Raw genomic sequence first — 6,000 nt, forward strand, 5'->3', positions numbered from 1 at the left:
CTGCAACGGCGTTTGTAGGAGGCTCGCACCGAGTCCGTTCTGAGGGGGAGAACAGCGGCCACGGCCTGTCCACAGTTCTCTGCCCTGCTGACTGCCGCCTGGCAGCAACTCGGGCAGCAGTCCCCCCGGCCAAGACCTCCTCCTGTAAGTGCTTCGTGGGCGAGCTTGGGAGAGACTGCTGGGGTCTTGGGTGCGAGTCCTCCCACCACTGTCAGATGAACCACAGGCTCCGGATCCGCACTGACTCAGTCCCCTCGTTTTGAAACCTAACGTGCCCACCGTCTCCCCCGGCACGCCCCACCACACACTCCCCTGCTTTACCCCTGTGGCGAGCCAAGAAGCCTACCCCCACCCAGCGCTAGGGAAGGGCTTGGGGTGTCCCATCCCAAACCTGCTGGGGCCTGGGGGGCCTGCCACAGCGTGTCCGGCAGACGGAGGTGACCATGGAAACTGAACTGTCACCCTGACCGTTGAAAACCAGAATGAGGATAGCGGAGTTTGGTACTTTCTAGTGGGTTGCTCTGAAGAGGTGTAATAGCCATAGTTCTTACGGTGCACAAGCTAAAGCCCAAGCCGCAGAGCTGGTGAGTGGTGAGGTGCTGTCTCTTTCGAAACTCATGCTCATAACCACCGTGCCCTCCGTACACACCGTCCCCCAGTGTCCGGGCCTGCGTGCTCGAGCTCTGCTTACGTTAGTTCCGCTTGCACTAGTGAGACATCATCAAAACAGAGCCTGCATCATCTAGAAGAGTTTACAAAGGGCCCTTGGGATTCCCACCTCGCCTGGGACGTGGGTGAGGGAGCTGGCGGGGCTGTAACTGTTGGGGCCACCCCAGCTCGGACAGACTTGGTGTCTAGCTCACAGTCAGAGGGACTGCCAGCCACAGAGCCAGGGATCACACTGGTCCAGATCCAGGCTGGGCGAAGATGTTTTTAGCCCGCATTTTCTATTGTCGGTGGCACAGATGGAATAATCTGTTCACCCAAATAGGCTTTAGTAACAGCTGGTTTTGGGGTATCTGAATTCAGGACGGCTGTTCTCAGCTAGACATTCCATGCATCTGTGGGAGTATTTTGAGTCCTCCCCAAAATCGGTTGGTTGGTAAGGGAGCCTCCAGGCATTACATGGGCCAAGGATGTAGTGCAGAGTGTGGTGATGTGTCCTGATGGAACGATAATTAAAATTCAACATCGAGTGATGGGGCCTCTGCGTGGCTCAGTCAGTTAAGTGTCTTACTTTGGTGTCGGCTCAGGTCGTGATCTCATGTTTCATGAGTTCAAGCCCGACATTGGGCCCCGTGCTGACAGTATGGATAGTATGGAGCCTGTTTGGGATTCTCGCTCTCGCTCTCACTCTCTCTCCCCCCTCCCTTCCCCCCGTTACTCTGTGTCTCAAAAATAAATAAAAACTTAAAAAAAAAAGTTCAACAAGTGAAAAACTCGAGTTAACTGGGCTGATGAGGCCTCCTCATCAAGTTGAGTTTAAACCTGTCTCTGCCATGCAGTGTGTATTTTGTTTGGTGGGTACGGTGTGGGCTACATCTGGTTCTTCCTCGGGGTGGCCTCGGGAGGATGCAAGATGGGGGCCGGGCACAGCTCTATGGCTTTGGGTGTCCTCACCCCTTTCCGTACCCACCAGGGGCCCCTTGAGGCCAATCTGGAGCTCACCGAGGGGCACAGCTGGTACAGAAAGGTGGGTTCACTGTACCCCCCCCCCGCCCTAGCCAGCAGCAGGTTCAGGGGAGACTGCTTCAAGACTTCCTCCCAGGGCCAAATTGAAGGTCTTGCTTCCTTAAATGGGCTTTGCTCCTGGTCACGGGTGGCAACTGTGGCCTTCCTGTCCCATCTTCCAGGTCCAGCCTTCTCAGGCCAGGACAGGGAAGTGGAACAGAAACCTCACTGCGGACTTCAGGGGTCCCACCTGGTCTCTGGCTGACTCTCTCTCTCTCTCTCCGTGGCCCTAAGCCTCACCCCACGTCCCGCCCATCAGCAAGTCCTCTGGGCTCGGCTGCGCATGCATCCCAGATCAGGCCACTTGTCCTTCCCCTGTGGTCTCCCCCCAGCCTCTGTCATCACTGCCGGTGACAACTGCACTGACTCCGCCGATCCCCTGCTACTGCTATTGCCCGGCAGTCTGTTACATATTGACACCACACTGTCTCTTCTTTACTTTAAAGCTCTCGGGTGCCACCCCCAACCTCTGGAAACTGCTCACTGAGGCTGGAAGAGCTCTGCAGCGCTGGCCCCTGCCCGGCACTCACTGTCCCTTTGTCCTGCTTTATTTCCCTTCTTCTTCTGCCTCTGGTGCGTTGTATATTCTATGTGTTTTTCACTCTTGTCGCCGAGGCAATAGTGCCTGACACATAGCAGGTCCCCAACAAGTAACTGGTTGGATGAACCTGTGAAACAAAGTCAAGACCTCCAGGCCCTTGGGGTAGGTGCTCTGTAACTGCAGTCTCTCCCTTCCCCCTCAAAGCAGGTTCTCATTCAGCCACTGGGGGGCACTGTTGCAAAGGGCACCTGTTACTTCCAGCACAGCCACTGAAAAAGGTGGAGCTAAAGATTGCAGCGTCAGTGGGCTGGGGGTGGGGGTGGGGGTGGGGGTGGGAAAGAGCAGGGTGTGAAGGGAATGCCCCCTAGCACTTTCTCTGCCCTGCCCCTGCTGGAGTAGGAAGTTTATCAAGGGCCAGTTACCCTCTATGTTGAGCACCTGAGGCCCTCAATGCCAAGACCAGGTCTTTAGCCACGGCTGATGATACTAGCAGCATCCATTATGTGAGTGCTATCTCTGTGCCAGGTCCTGTACACACCTCACCTCATGTAGTCGGACAGCTACTCCAAAGTACTATGGTCATAGTTCATTTCATGGAGGAAGACACTGAGTCTTCATGTCTAAGGGACTCGGAGGAAGGGACTAACTCAAGACCCACAGCCTTACTGAGAAAAAGGCAGAACCAAGATTTGAAACCCAACTGTCTGACCAGAGCCACAGCCCTTGACCACCAAACTACTATGGAAGAGGCAGGCCCAAAGACAGAGGCAGCAGAGGAATGACTGGGGTGGGGGAAATCAGGGAGGGCTCCTTAGAAGAGGGCACCCTGGAGCTGGATTGTGAAAGATGATCAAGGGTTGGTTCTTTGACAAGAAAAAAGATTTTACCTTCCTTAAGAGAGAGCCCCAGAGGATGTGTGAAGGCGTAGGGCAGGCAGATCTGGCTGACTCTGAGAGGAAGCCAAGACCAGGGACAGCCTCTGGCCCCCTATTGAGGAATGAGAGGAAGTCCCCTGTCGGACTTGTGAGATGGGAGCAAACTGATGAAACCAAGAAAGGACCCCAGAGGCGGGGGTCCAAGCCCTTCCTCCTAGATGGGCCTCTCTCTCTCTCTGCTCTGCAGTTTTCTCATTTGTAAAGTGTGTTCTTCGCAGAGTTAAAGAATCAACACACCTAATGCTCTCAGCCTGGTGACCTGAATTGTTTCCCAAACCTCCTGAGTTCCTGTGTCCCCAGATCGCCAGTGCTGTTGGTTTTGACAACCACACTTGCACCTCCAGGGCGGATTGGGACAACCAAACTCCCCACAGATGATGGGGTTTCTCAGATTTCAGACTGATAAGGTGGTGGATCAGCTCCAGTGACCCTTGCACCTTCTCTCTCTCTCTGGGCCCCGGGTATGTCCTTTTCTGCTTGATTTTCAGCCACGAACCTGAAAGTCAAGGTCCCAGTCAGCTGAGACCCAGAAGATCCTTACCAGGTGGGTTATCAGTGATCTCTCAACCCCAGAAGACAAGACAGCTTTCCCTCCAGACAGGCCAGACAGGTCCCCAAATCCCAAGTGATGGCCAGAATTCGAGAGAGACTTAGAATTCTGTCTCAGCCAGATGACAGAGATCTGAAGTGGACAGTGGGGGGAGGGGGGGTGCAGGCGGGGAACCCTGGGGGACAAGCGTTATCACAAAGGCCTGACAATCATCTAAACCAAATTCTTGAAGCCCCAAGGGCTCAGGAAGAAGTAACCAAGAGACGATTTTCCCAGGGCCCTGAGCTAGACCTGGATTTGAATTTCACCCCACCCCTTTACTGGCTGTGTGTCCTTGGACCAGCTTTTCCCCTCTCTGAGCCTTGATGCCCTCATGTCTAAAGGAAGATAGTAATTATAACTTCCTCAGATGGTTACTGTGAGAATTCAGTGAAATGATCCATAGAGGCCCACACTTGAGCCTCCAGTGTTACCTGATCACGGCAGGAAGTCGACAGAGACTATGAACTGAGACCAGTGAGCTGTTTTCACCAGAGCCGGCTGAGATCTTGAGCACCAGAAAATGCATTGTCAAAAATCCAGATCTCTTGAAGATTTAAAATACTAAAACAAGCGAGAGATATGTACCCCCATGGTATCCACCGGCCAGCAAGGGTTGGTGAGTGCCTGCCTGGTGTCAGGGCCAAGGGTTCATGGCTGGCCACCAGGCTCCTCCAAGGTCCCATCCATGTGCAGTCTGCAGAGGAGGACGGCAAGGATGGTGGGGGGAAGACAAACCCAGAGAGCCTTCTCCAAGGAGGGGACTTTGGAGCCGAGAACTGGGTATTGCACAGGAATCAACCAAATGGTCAGAGAGTAGGTGAAGAATGTCTGGAAGGAGGGACAGAAGGCACAAAGGCCAGTGAGCTCAAGAGAGAGTGGCGCATTCTAGGACTGAGGCATGCACACACAAATGAATGAACAGCCTTGAATCAGTCTTTGTAAGACCTTCCCAAGTGAATTTAAATGCCCATCAACCCAGATGGTTAAGTCAATTATGGGTCCATTCACATAGGAGTACAAAGCAGCCTTTGGTAAAGAATGAGTTCTCCATGCTTGAAGATGGATGTTCTCTGAGACACCTGAGAAGTCATCTCCAGGAATAGGGCTTGCCTCGTTGCAGACACTATTCTAAGCAGTTGATGGATATTAACTCATGATCCTTACACCAACCCCATTCGAGAAACGGAAAGGAGAAACATGCAACGTAGGCTTCTTGCTCAAAGCCACTCAGCCAATAAATAGGTGGAGGGAGCAGGATTTGAACTTGGGACTTGGACGTACCATCTGTGCTGGACCCTTTCCCCTCCCTCAGAATGGGTAGTTTGCTTCCATAGAGGACGCAAAACGTTACCTCTAAGCATCTTAGTTTCCCCTGGGACTCGGACAAAAATTAGACTAACAAGAGAAAAAACTTGTATTAATTCATGCAGCACACATTACTCAGAGAAACCTGGTGAAAAGTCACCCAAAATGGCAGCTTAGAATTCCAGCTTAGATAGCATCTTCAACAAGGAACAATAAATTTGCAGAGAAATGACAAGTCTTCCTGAGGGCAGAAGACTGTGGAAACATAAATAGATGGGAGGGAAAGAATGGAGGAAGGTTTGTTTGCAAATTCCTCTGGTGTCATCTCTAGATTTATAAGTCTGTCTCCAGTAAAAGGAGAATTTATACTCTGCCTTTAGGCAGAAAGAGGGAGCTTTTTTCCTGAGCTTGCTGCTGCTTAACTGCCTTCAGCTCAAAATAATTTTTAAGTCAAAGAGGCATATTTTGGGATGACATATTCTGGTTTTCTTCCCTTCCACCCATGTAAAATAAAATGGTTAGAAAAATGTATTTGATCATATCTACTTAGCTCCCCCCCCCAACTCTGGAAAGACACACCAAACAGCAATTGTGGGTGTGGGGAGATGGGACACCTGGGTGGCTGAGGGATGGCGTGGGAGAGGGACTTTATTTTACACTGCCTTTTATTGGCTCTTTGCTTTAGAAGTTCGCACCCTGCAGTTTTTGGGGGGGGCGGGCACAAGTGAGTGAGGGATGGAGAGAGAGAGAGAGAGGGAAGTGGGGCTCACTCAGAGCTCGTGTTTTACCCGAATCCAGGCTCGAACTCACCCCGTGTAGGACTTGAAATACGAACTGTCTGGGGCACTCGGTTGGTCGGTTAAGCATCCGGCTTCAGCTCAGGTCATGATCTCACA

The sequence above is a fragment of the Suricata suricatta genome, chromosome 12 (genome assembly GCF_006229205.1).
Source record: "Suricata suricatta isolate VVHF042 chromosome 12, meerkat_22Aug2017_6uvM2_HiC, whole genome shotgun sequence".
Lineage (NCBI taxonomy): Eukaryota > Metazoa > Chordata > Mammalia > Carnivora > Herpestidae > Suricata > Suricata suricatta.